This window comes from Acromyrmex echinatior, chromosome 3, assembly GCF_024713525.1.
Source record: "Acromyrmex echinatior isolate Ae372 chromosome 3, ASM2471352v2, whole genome shotgun sequence".
Classification (NCBI taxonomy): domain Eukaryota; kingdom Metazoa; phylum Arthropoda; class Insecta; order Hymenoptera; family Formicidae; genus Acromyrmex; species Acromyrmex echinatior.
The window spans coordinates 23,196,055-23,208,893 of record NC_141854.1 but is presented as its reverse complement, the minus strand read 5'-3'; the positions used below and the strand labels follow the sequence as shown (position 1 = coordinate 23,208,893).

General features: G+C 38.0%; 1 long non-coding RNA gene across 1 annotated transcript; it reads right to left on the bottom strand.

Annotated features, from left to right (window-relative positions):
* Positions 1-5,922: 5,922 nt before the first annotated feature.
* Positions 5,923-12,838, bottom strand: LOC147910363 (uncharacterized). The gene is made up of 3 exons (XR_015544445.1): positions 12,631-12,838; positions 6,713-6,793; positions 5,923-6,623 (listed from the first exon to the last, which is right to left on the bottom strand). It is a non-coding gene; the product is annotated as an uncharacterized LOC147910363 (long non-coding RNA).
* Between the last annotated feature and the right edge of the window lies 1 nt (position 12,839).

Below are 12,839 nucleotides of genomic sequence, written 5' to 3'. Positions count from 1 at the left end.
AAGCATCTCTATAAGAATCAGATATATATATATATAAACTCACACAGTAATATTTAAACACTAAGATCCGCTTTAACCAAATAAAGATATCCTCTTATTTAATTAGATTTATTCTCATCAGTATCCGAATTCGTATCATATACGTATTAAAGATTAATTTGCAAAGCGTGGAAAAACGATATTTTTATGAATACCAGAAAATTTTTAATAAATATATTGATACATGGTCGACTAAAATACATATCTTTTTATATAGAGGAAAAGTTTGTGATAAAGAATGATATACAGTCTGAAAATAAAATGCATTTTTAAAAATCTTTTAATGGGTAAATTAAGAATTTTTTGATCGATTAGTAACAATATTTAACATAAATAGAACAAATATATACGTATAAACGTATCTGGATGTAATAGCTACATCTACACTGCAGCTCTTTTTCACATAAAAAAAGGAGAAAAACATGCCAGTTTACGATTATTCAAATTGCTTCCCCTCCTGCATGAAGTTTTGCTCGTCGGCATGTCGGCGAGCATCGATACGTAGGCCTCTCGGTTGCGCGCGATTCTAAACCTCGAATTTACCCCGCCCCCGCCGGTATTCCGCCGGGCGTCCCGCCACCCGCCACCACCACCATCTCCGCGGGATTCTTTGATAATTGAGGCCTATAGCTGGCAGAGAGTATAAGGAGAGGGATATTTGTTCTCTCCACTTAAAATCGAACCGCCTCGCATTCCCATATTACGCGGCTTTCGTGCCGCTTTTCGCGTTCCGCATATATACCCCCTTTCGAAATGCCTTCATAGCGTGTGCGCACCGCCCACGCCGCATCTCGCACACGCACACGCACACACTCGTACAAATGCGTGCGCGCGCGCGCGTCCTCATGGATATGTACGTACGACGATGCGAAACGTGGGTGAGAGAGAAGAGGAGAGAGAGAGAGAGAGAGAGAGAGAGAGGAGAGAAAGGAGGGAGAGATAGAGGGGAGGGGGAGCGTTCACGCACACGCGCCCGCGGCCGGCACAGATTAAACTCACGCACAGTCCGGCCCCGGGGGCGGCGTGCCAGCCAACTAATGAGAGAGACGAGCGACTGCGATGATAAAGTCTCCGGTTCTTGCCCGTTCCATAACGCCCGAATCGTTTCCGTCGACTGCTACGAGAAGGGACCTTCGCTCCTTCTTCAGGGGCACCGATGTTTTCGTGGGCAGACCGAGTTTAACCCCTTAAGGACCTTAAGTCACTCTTCGAGAACAATGATAGCGCAGAGAAGAAAACGCACGAGAGAAAAAGAAAAGGAAAGAGAGAGAAAGAGGTGATAATCACGAAGCTTTTATAATCGCAAGGAATGTTTACGAATTTGGATTAATTACATTTATGATTTGGAATTTATTTTTTCTGTAATATGGGAAACGTATTGAAAGTAGCATGGAAGAATGTTTTAGTAGATTCCCAGTATATTTCTCTATAGTTTTATAAAAATATGCATGAATATTATATATATATATATATATATATATATATATATATAAACAAATGAATAATTTTAAAAATTAATTGAACTTGATTTTAATTCACTTGGAGACTTCAAATTAATATTTTTAATGTTGTTTTATTCAAAGTTACAATTATAAAGATATCAAATTATATTATTTCATCGATATTTTAGTAGATAAAATATCGACTCGTCTCTATTTCTTTCATAAATTACAATCACGTAATACAGTCATAAAAGTATGAAATCTTTTTATACGAACTATCAAGAAAGTCATGATCAAACTAAACGTATTGTATATCGTATTGTTTATGAGAATGCTCTCTTGGCAACGTAGATAGACTGCATCGAAACCAATGGCTAAAGAAGCCCCAAGGTGTATTTGCTATTTGCAATAACCCAGTTTGTCTATTGACCGAAGTTTATAGCCGTAACATGTTACGGAGACAAAGAGATATCCATGGTGGACGAAATTAGAAACCAGAAAGTATCAATTTTTGGTAGCGGGACATGTTGCAGTTGAAAACTATTTATCAACATTCCGTCTCTTTCTAGTTATTTTCTAGCAGCTTCTATAAAGCATTGAATTTTGCAAAAAACATTTTGTTGTGTTGACTATTGTAAACTAACGGTATAATTAACCTTAATTGATTCGTACATTTTTTTCAATTACATTGTTTATAACAAATATTTTTCATAATTTTAAGTTACATAAATCTTATTCTTCATATTTTGAGCCTTAAAATGAAAAAAAGAATCGGTCAATTACGTTTTAACTATAAGCAAAAATATTTAATACACATGAGATTGGCGTCTTGCATATTTCTTTTCTTCGATAAATTAAAACATCAAGTAATTATAGTTATAACATTAATATACAATTTTTTTTAAAACAGTCACAAACATTTCTGAAAAATATTAAAGTATATGTAAGAATTACATAATAATCTTTGTATATTTGTCAAAGTGGTAAAAATTAACTCGCGCGAATAACATCGTATAGCAAAGAATCGGATAATCATTACATATAACTAAGAGTTAATTTAATTCACCTGCACTGCAAATGTTATGAATCTGCAAATATTATGAAATTTCAGAGTCAAAGCAAATATACTGAATTCTAAATCCGTGCAATAAATCGAAATAATTCTAAATCAACACTTCGACTCTTTTCAGTATAGATCCTTAAATGTCCAAAGATATACGAGAAAGAAATAAAGAAAGTAATAAATTATATAACGTTTAAGCGCGTCGTATTAAAAATAAATTGTCCGCCCGGTCGCGTGATAAATTTAAAATAACCGCGCGAGACGGCAATCGTATGTCACGCGGGATACGCGCATTGGTAAGTTAATCGATATATCGATCTCCGTTCCAATCGTTCCTAAATTCCAGTCCGCGAGGAACAGTCGGGACTTGGGAGCATATCCGCGGCGCGGTGGATACACGATCGGGTCCTCACTTCTCCCGCCCTGTCCCCTCCCAACTCTCAATAACGGACCGAACCAATGTTTTATCGCGAATTATAAGAGCCGACGGGTACGCCGCGGTTGGGCGCGCGGGTCCCGTCCCGCCCGCTCGTTTCGTGTCCGGATGACGACGTTGGAATTCGCGCGAGAGGACGGCACGGCGCAACGGCGCATCGCATCGGCGCGGCGTCGGTTTTCAAACGCTACTTGATCACGCCACGCTCTGACCACGGGCGATATGAATAAGGTAAGGAGAGAGAGGAAGAGGGAGAGAAGGAGAGAGAAGGAGAGACAGACAGGTATATCACGCTCGAGTGCAGGTTCCTCTCCCGCCCGCCCCCACCCCTCCCCACCACCCACGGCGGAATCGAAATTGTCGGGGGATTGACACGCGGTCATTAGCGTGATTATCAGTACGATGCGCGGGGTGAACGCGCCCGCAGTCGCGATTCGGACGCCATGTTCCTTTTGTTCCTTTTTCAAACGCTACCGGATCGCGCGCGCCACGCAACCACGTTGCCGGCGATCAAGTTTCGCCTTGTCCTACGACGACGCGGGGAGATGAGGCAGAATCACGAGATTGTACGTACAACATGCGCGGCAATGCGAGACACGGCTGAGACGCAAGAGGCACACCGTACCGCTATTAGAATCGCCGTTGCACCTCGGAGGGACGGAGTGCAGGCGGAGAGAGAGAGAGAGAAAGAGAGAGAGCGCCCGCTGTTTCCACGTTCCACTTCGCGGGATAGCAGCTAATTCGAATATACATCAGATTCGGTATTGCTGGGAGCTGGGAGGGGCGACGCGATGAAATCAAATTATCATTCGAGGTGAGTCGTATTTATTATTCTTGCATTTACATGCGCGCGCACCCGAGTGGAATCTCGGTCGCTCGTTGGAATTCGCCCTCGAATAGTGCGGCGAGGTTGCGTCTAATCTTCTCGCCGCGTGCGAATGTCGAGATGCTATGGGATATATACCTTTATTTGATTATTTCTCAATATCTCATCTTTTATTTTGTTTTGTGAACGATATTAAATCTCTTTCTCACTCAGGTTACTTACAATTATGATTAGTCGTGATAAGGGTTAAATGAAGAAAACTAAGGGGAATGAATAATTTACTGTGAATTATACAACATTTTAAATGCTCATGATTATGGCAAAAGCAAAGGTATATTCTTTCCACGCTACAGTTTCATTATAACAGTTCCAAAATTCAGAATAGAATACAGATTTTTACTTAGAGAAAATTTGTATCTATTTTGAATTTTAGAATTTTTATAATAAAACTATAGTGTTTTAATTAATATTATATTTTGATAAATCTTTTCTAAATAAAATTTATATCTACTCTGCATTTTAGAAATTTAAAATTGAGAATAAATTGAACAATATTATAGTTTGCTGAATCTTTTCTCTAAACAAAAATTTGTATCGATTCTAAATTTTAGGAGTTTTGTGATGAAACTTTATGTATACCTATAATATGTGTAAAGAAATGATTCATAAAATGCAGCATAATTCTTAGTAAATTGTTTACTTTCTATATCTATGTATCTATATATAACACTCACAATAATACACACACACACACACACACACACACACACACACACAAAATTCTTACTATTTTATATTACATTATTACACACAATTTAAATATTATATTGTATTATAGTAACTTTTAATTTTATTCATATTTATATCCTGAAGATTGTTTACGTCTCTAAACACAATTATTTTATCATGCAACTGCCGCAACAAGTAACGCGAAGATGTTTAACGTTGCGTAAACGTGCAAATGCCGTTGCTTCTCGAAAGCCGCCGCGCCGAGATAAATCTGTGATAAAAAGCCGTCATCGATATTCCGCTTGCGGATAGCGCAAGCTTTGACCCTCTTATAAAAGTACGCCGGGGACTTCAAAGGGCGTTCCGTTCGCGGATTCAAAGTAGCAAGAAATCACATTTCAAAAAGACTTCACAAAGTCCAGACGTTAGGTAAGCCAGCAATTTGCATGTTATTATCGCAAGGCGTTTGTACTTTCGGGCGGGGGCGAGAGAAGTGGCAGGGATAAGGGGAAGGAGAAGGGAGAGGGGACGTTTTGCCCCGCGCGCACGGAAGACTTGTTTATTGTAATTACGAAAGTTTCGGCTCCCGGCTCGCCACGCCGTTGCCGCGCGCGTTTCTTTGTCCGCCGCCCTTCGCGGACTCCGCGAAACGAAGTTTTGGAAGAATAAGAAAATGGAGTTGGAGAACGCGCCGGGAAATGGACGTTTGAATAAATACCGATTACGCGCGCGTTTCTTTCTCTCGCTCCCTCTCTCTCTCTCTCTCTTTCTCTTTTTCTCGTAACGGTAAATATTTATTCGTCGCTGTCGCTGCCGCGATCTCGCGAGGAGAAAAAATTGTCCCAAAGCAAACGCGAATCTCCGTCGCCGCGTCGCCTGACAATTCGACCCGCGGCGGATTCTCGCGTTATTTTGAGGACGACGCGATCCATATACGGGAGACGATTGACGGGAGTGGATTGACGTAACAATAAGGCGAATTACCGCGAGTTGTATACCGTGAGAGGTGTAATCCCGTCGATGCGTGTCGAGAGACGGGAAGAGAGACGTTTGAAAGGGCCACGAATTTGCCACGCGTTTGAGTCAACAAGCGCTAAGGATATAGGCAAGACGAAGGACGGCGGGGGCCAATGAGATCTCGAGTTTGTGTGCGGACGTGTTTATAGAAAAATCAGTTTGCTATCCTCACGTTTTTTGGGACAAGAACGGTCCTGGCACCTGACAGCCTGGAGCGTTCGCGATGTGAAAGGATACTCGGAAGGGAGATGCGCGCCCCGTTTGCGGTCCCCGCAAATCAATAGGCGATCGATTTAGTGTGTATCCCTTTACATCGGGGGGTTTACGGATCACCGAGGATTTATTGATCGAACGTTCTATTGATCGCTCGTTTTTTTTTGTTTTTTTTTTTACCAAAGCACTTCAACACATAGAAGGATTTGCTATCAAGCCGAGGATTGAGAACATCCCTTCGATCAAAGCATCGTTTGTCTACCGAAATAATATAAATCAATGATGTTTTTAAGAAATTGCTCTTTTGTCCATATTTATGTTTATCTTTCTGTTTTTCAAATATTTTTTTTTTGTATCATATAACACACGCATTTCGAATGCTGTAATGTGCTGAATGGAATGTTATTTTAACAATGAATTAATATTGCAGAATATAATAATATTATAGAAAATATATTTATATGTTACGGAGAGACTATTTAAATATATACTGCTTTGTGATTTTTGTCGTCAAAGTCACAAAATTAAACACGCATTTTATACTGGCAGCAAATTTCAAAGGTTTCTGCACATTAAATGCGAAAATAGCACGCGGTAAATAAACGCGATAAATAAACGTATTATATGAATTACTTTATGAGTAATGGAAAAGCTTGTTTTTATTATCCAGTTTGAATATATACAAGGATACGTATCTAATCGCAATTTAGCATTCATAGATATAGATCGGTCTTCTCGCGATGGGCGCAAACCACTTAGGTGGAGTCGAAGTTACCGCCTCGAATTATTAGGTAATTAGGCTAAGATGGTCCTGGTGACCATCCCGATGATGGAGAGGCACGGTATATGCACGACTACCTACCGATGGATAAACACATGGGCAGATTACACGATGCTCTCGGCTCTCGCATAGATATACGCAATTTAACTAGTAATTTCGAACTTACACCGGCTTAACTTCGGGAGTAATGACGTGGTAGTTAAATTGCATCACACGAACGAGTTGCGGCGTTATAACGTCACGTCCCCTAAAACAAAGTAGATTATAGTGGATTTCTTGTGAAATATCTCCTATGACAGGTTGAATAGTGTTCTAAGAGAGATAAGTAGAATAACATAATTTCAACAAAAAATGTAAATTTTGTTTAAAAAAAATTTTTAAATATTACATTAATATTATATACATTAAATTCCATCGAGGGAATTTATCTAGGATACTTTTACACTATTAATTTGAAATAATTTTGAAAATTAAATGCATTAAATATATATAAAAATATGAATATCACAAAAACGAGAATTGCTGCTCTATTTCATAAATATTTAAGCATTTGAAAATGAAAAAAGTTATTATTATTACTAGTTATATAAATATTAATAGTAAATATTAATGTAAAAAATAAATATTTACAAGCATACATCTACTGGAATTGTAATTTTTATTAAAGCTATTTTTGTTCTTTAAAATATAAAGAAATGTGAAACATAATTTGGAATTTACTAGAAATTTTAATATAAAAAAACACTTGTATATTTTAATATTTTTAGCGTTTGATACATGTTATACTGTTATTAGTTTCGAAAACGATTTTTTTAATATTTGATTTTTCTCCGATATCTCCATTATTTAAATATTTAATCTGAAAAACTCATACGTACACAAAATTATTACATAGCCAAGTGAAAATGTATGTCCTATCTTATATTCAGTAATCGTCTAATCGTATCAGCAGCTCAATATGTGTCATATAATTTCTACGGTCAAGAGAGATTGGTAATATTTGAAACCAAGTCGCGGTTGATCGCTACAGCGACGAAGAATGGCGAATGAACTCCGCCTCCTCCCTTCTAAGCTTTACCGTCAAACACAGCCAAGGAGGCGGTAATCCGCGTTACTCTCCATCTGTACGCGAATTGCAATTGCGCTCGGGATGGGATACCGTGTCGGTATCGTGTGGCACGAGTGACGACGACTCGTACCACGCGACTGCACTCGACTTGACCCTACTCGACCTCACCACTCGTTCCGTACTCGACTCGAGTGGAATCGGCGCGTCTCGTTAATTGTGCAACGCGGCTCTCGTTGTTTGCCGATCTTGCTTCTCTCGCCCCTTTCGCTCCACGGGCGATTCACGAACGACCCGCCGATGAATACCGACGGGGATCGCATCAGGTTGTTCCTGGGCGCTAATATAACACCGGCGCTTCTTCTTCCTCCTTCCCGATCGAGTCACGATTTAACATAGGCGTGGTGCGCAACGCTTTCCAAGCAAGAAGATAGACGGCTTGACCTCTCTCGTAACTTAACGTAGACTCTGATCGGTTGGACGCCACGATCGAGACCCACGAACGGTGATTCGCAGTCATCCGCCCGTGAAATCGTTTCTTATGTCGCCGATCGGAGCTTAAATATTTATTCAGACAAACTTGTATAGCTACATAACTATATATATATAAAGAAAATTGTCCAATTGCATTTCTACCATAAGGCCGGACGTAAAATGCGATTGGATAATTTTTTTATGTACATATACAGAGAAAAATGTAAAGTAATATGAGCTAATTCTAATAAATTTAATGGACTTGCCAAGTCCACATAGGGACAGGCGCTCACTTATGTAAAATTTACTTTATCTTTGTGGTAAATGAACGATAGTCATACAATTGTAAGATACTTTTTACATTTCATAAAGTAAATCTACAAATTATCATCTCAATAGAATTTATTTTGTCGATGACTTTTTATTTTAAAACTGAGTAGTATAATATAATTTTGAGAATAGTATTATTTACTTTACTGTAAAATAATAATCACTTTAATTGATTTATTATAATCGTACATTTTACTTTGCATTATTCTTCTCTTATATTTATATTATATCTACTTTTAGGCAAGTGAAGTTTGTCATAAATTCGGCAAAAATAATCAGAATATTTTTACTAGTTTTGTAAGATAAAAATTTCAACCATTTTTCTCCCTGTATATTTATGCGACTTGTCTGGAATAGGCTTAACTTTTAACTACATTCGGTGTTTTCTACTATTAATCATTCGCGCGATATACATATACATTACAAGTAGTAGACATAATACATTAATACACAAATAATAAATTTATCACAATAATTTGATCATAATAAATTAACTATTGATCATAATTATGACAAAATTTAACCACTGGCTGCGTTTAGCAGAAAAGCAGTTTTGCAAATATTGTAAGATTTTTTTTATATCATTACTTTTAATTCCTCATTGGATTTAAATGTATAAATTCAAGAATCTTACAATTGCAAAGCTATTTTTCTGAACTAATGTGTTGCTACTCGAAATCTTATAAATGAAATAAATATGGTGAACGCACGAACGAGTTCCTTTCGCGAGATTTTATCTCTTGATATTAAATTTCGTAAACGAAACGATTAATTTAAATAATAACAGTTGAGTCAAATTTACATTAAACCGTTTGAATGGTCAGTCGCGGGCGTGCACAAATGGATTGGCGAGCGACATGGTGCCCAAGGGCACCGCATTGAGGACCGCGCGTTGCATGAAACTGTCATGACATTCGTGGTCCCGACTGAAGAGAATTACATCGAAATGAATCTGACATACATGCAACACTAATATACACCGCTATTTATTGGAAATAATCAGTATTTACTGTTGTTAGGCATAGGCGCTGACCGATGATAAACCGCGTTATATTGTGCCTGAGATATTAAAGACGGATCTAATCTATGCGTGCGCAGCTAGTAGATCCATATAAGGCCTCCTGAATATGGCAGTATGTGACGTACTTGACAGTGCTAGACTACCACAGACCGTTAATAATTGTTTCGAGAGGATGATTGAAACTGATTGTTCCTAGACCTTCATTACATCTCGTGAATGACAATTATAATCTATCGTATCCGCGTTTTTGCATAAATAAAAGCAATAACTAATTGATTCTTCATCAATTTCGAAAAATAATTGTTTAATTAATGTGTATAAGAGATATAAATTAATTTATATTTGAAATAGTTAACAATTCTCGTGTTATTGTTTTTGTCAAGTCGAGCAATATGAATAAGATATTAAAACTAGAAAAATAAGTGACGATAAAACAACAATAAATAATAACTGACTTTATTATTAATTTCGAAAAATAATTGTTTAATTGACGTATAAGAGATACAAATTAATTTGTATTTAAAATAGTTAATAATTCGTGTCATGTTTTCGCCAAATCAAGCGATATGAATAAGATATAAAAAACTAGAAAAATAAGAGACAGTATCAATTTCTGAACACATTCTCTAATGAAAGAAACGAGTGAGAAATTTCGGGTTCGTCTAAAAACCGCGGAAAATTCCGAAAAACTGCTCGTCTGCCGTGAGAAAATATCGACCAGCTCCGTACACGAAAACACACTTTCCAAATGGCTGCATTCCAACCTAAAATCAGCGAGGCTCGTCATCGCACACTCACCCCCTCGCGCGTAGAGAGCAAACGAGCTCGACGTAGAATACAAATCAAAAGAGAGGGAGCGAGAGCGAGGAAAAGAGAAGGAGCGAGAAAAAGAAAGAAAGAAAGAAAGAAAAAAAAAGGAGAAAGAGTAACCGAGACTCTAAAAGGCGAAAGGGAGAAGAAAGAAGAGGGAGTAATAACGCCGGCGTGAAAACTCGCCGAAATCTCCAGGGGGGAAAAACAGAAGCTGCGTCTTGGCCTGCTCGTAGGCACCTCTCTTTCCTTCCACTTTTTCCTGCTTCCACTCCCTCCTCCTCTTCCTCCTTCTGCTCTTTCTTCACTACCTCCTCCAACCTCTTGTTCCTCCTGCGCCGCTCCCGTTTTCTCCTTGACGGGGGCAAAAGTACGAGTGGGACGGGCGAGGAGTCGAGGCAGCGACGACAGGGGCGTACGAAGAAAGGGGCTGTAGCGTGGTAGCTCGCAGCGCGCTGTGCACACAACAACATGGTGGGGATAACAGGGGGTAGAGGGGTGGACGGGGTGGATCGGCGTGTACAGTAGTGGTAGTAACATCCAAGGAGTAACTCGCCGGAGAGGGGAAACGAGGGGACATCGATCGGTCATGCGCAGATCGCGCTAGGTGCCCGTTGTCGCGTTTCCGCTGCCTGTATCGTCGCGCGCGAATGTATCCGTGGATTGCGCGACGCTGCCGGGAAAGATAGCAGGGATGCGATAACGTCTCGTACGAATCCCAAGCAGGCAGATACGCATTCACGATATCCGTTCACATCTGTGTCGACGAGTCCGTGACATCACCATCCCTTCTCACCCTTCTTCGGTTTTTTTCTTACCGCGCCGTACATATTCGCCACCCGATGTTATACTTGTACGCCGAGGATTTTTCGAGCGGATTCAAATTCTCTGTGAGACAAATTACGCAGGTCTCGGAAGATAGCAAAGTCCGGAAAAAAATCTTGCGAAGAGAACGTCTCTCTATCCTGGATATTTACCAAAACAAAAGTAATCTCTTATTTTTCTACTTTTTATATTTTATTCATTTGATTTGACGAAAACATAACACGAGTTGTTAACTGATAATATAAATTAATTTATATCCCTTATGCATTAATTAAACAATTATTTTTCGAAATTAATGAAAAATTAATTAGTTATTGCTTTTATTTGTGTAAATAAAAGAGAAGCTTTCGAATTAGGAAATGGTTTACTACATTGTTTTTTTTTCTATTTTTGGTATCAAATATAAATAATTTTTTATTTGAGTAAAAGGTTTCATATATAAAGAGAAAGAAAAGACTGATTCATTGAGAATTTAGTTTTTGTAACAATTTATAGGACTCGTTAAAATAGTACTTTACTACTCTTCTATAAATGTTAATATATTTTTAATATTCTGTACGCGCGACACGTTATTTTAAGATTTTAATTTTATAAACTTTTACAAGCTTTAACTAAACTTGTTTAACTTTGAGCACATACACTTAAGTCATGTTAAACAGTTTGTTCTAGTTAAATCTTTGAATCTCGCATTTATAATTGTTTTATTTCGTATTATTCTATAATATTCTATAATATTCTATTTTCAAGAGGTCCGATATTTTGTCGCAATTAATAATCGTTTACTTTTACTTATTTTACAAATTGTAGTGAACCAAAATAATACTAGCAGCAATGTTTTCGGTCAAAATACAATTTTTTTATTCGATCACAAACATTTTGTGCAATCCTTTTAAAATATTGAGTAAATATATAAATATCCTTTAACAGTCGTAAAAATAAAATTAATTTTTCAACATTTATTATTTTTTTTTGGATATCTTTAAAGTAAATATATAGACAATTCAATACAGAAATTATAAATATATTATTGAAATAAATCCTTGCTTACTAACCCTTCAGCATCATCTCTTTGTGCCTTTTAAGGCACAGTCGATACCACGTTTTCTCAAAATTCTCATTCAGATTTCAATATGTAAAAAATAAATAAAATACAGTCGAGTTTTTATTGTAAAAACTTATTGTGAGGTTTCACAAGTGTACAAGAATTGTTTTCAGATTTTTATGTAGTTCGGAACGATAAAAAATATATGCTGTTTCCCAGGCTCGGAATGATTATGATCGGAATTATGATCGAAAATTTAAGAGGTGGTGCTGGAGGGTTAATTATACAAAAATTATCAGAAATGTTTTTGAATATGTTAAATTTGACCTTCAAAGATTTATATTTTTTAGTAGAGATCCGGAAATAAATCTGAAATGAATGAAAATAAATCTCTCAGCGTTCGATCTATCGTAACAAGGAGATAGTTCGTTCATTCGTTGGAGTCTGTCGTTTCATCCACCATCCTCTGTCATCGATCTATCGAAATTCGCGGTCAAACGTTACCAACTCACTCACCGAGTCTCTTTCGTTAATTCGACGCTATTCACTCGTCGACGGTAAGCAACCCTGACGCAATTCGGCCCGCGTAAGTAACGTTGCGTTGCGTTGCGTTGCGTTGCGTTGCGTCGCGCCGCGCTCAGGGTTAGGTTAGGTTAGCCCGTCATCATCCCTCTCCGGTTCCGACTCCGACACAGGCAGGTATATGGAACAGGGCCGCGCAGGGT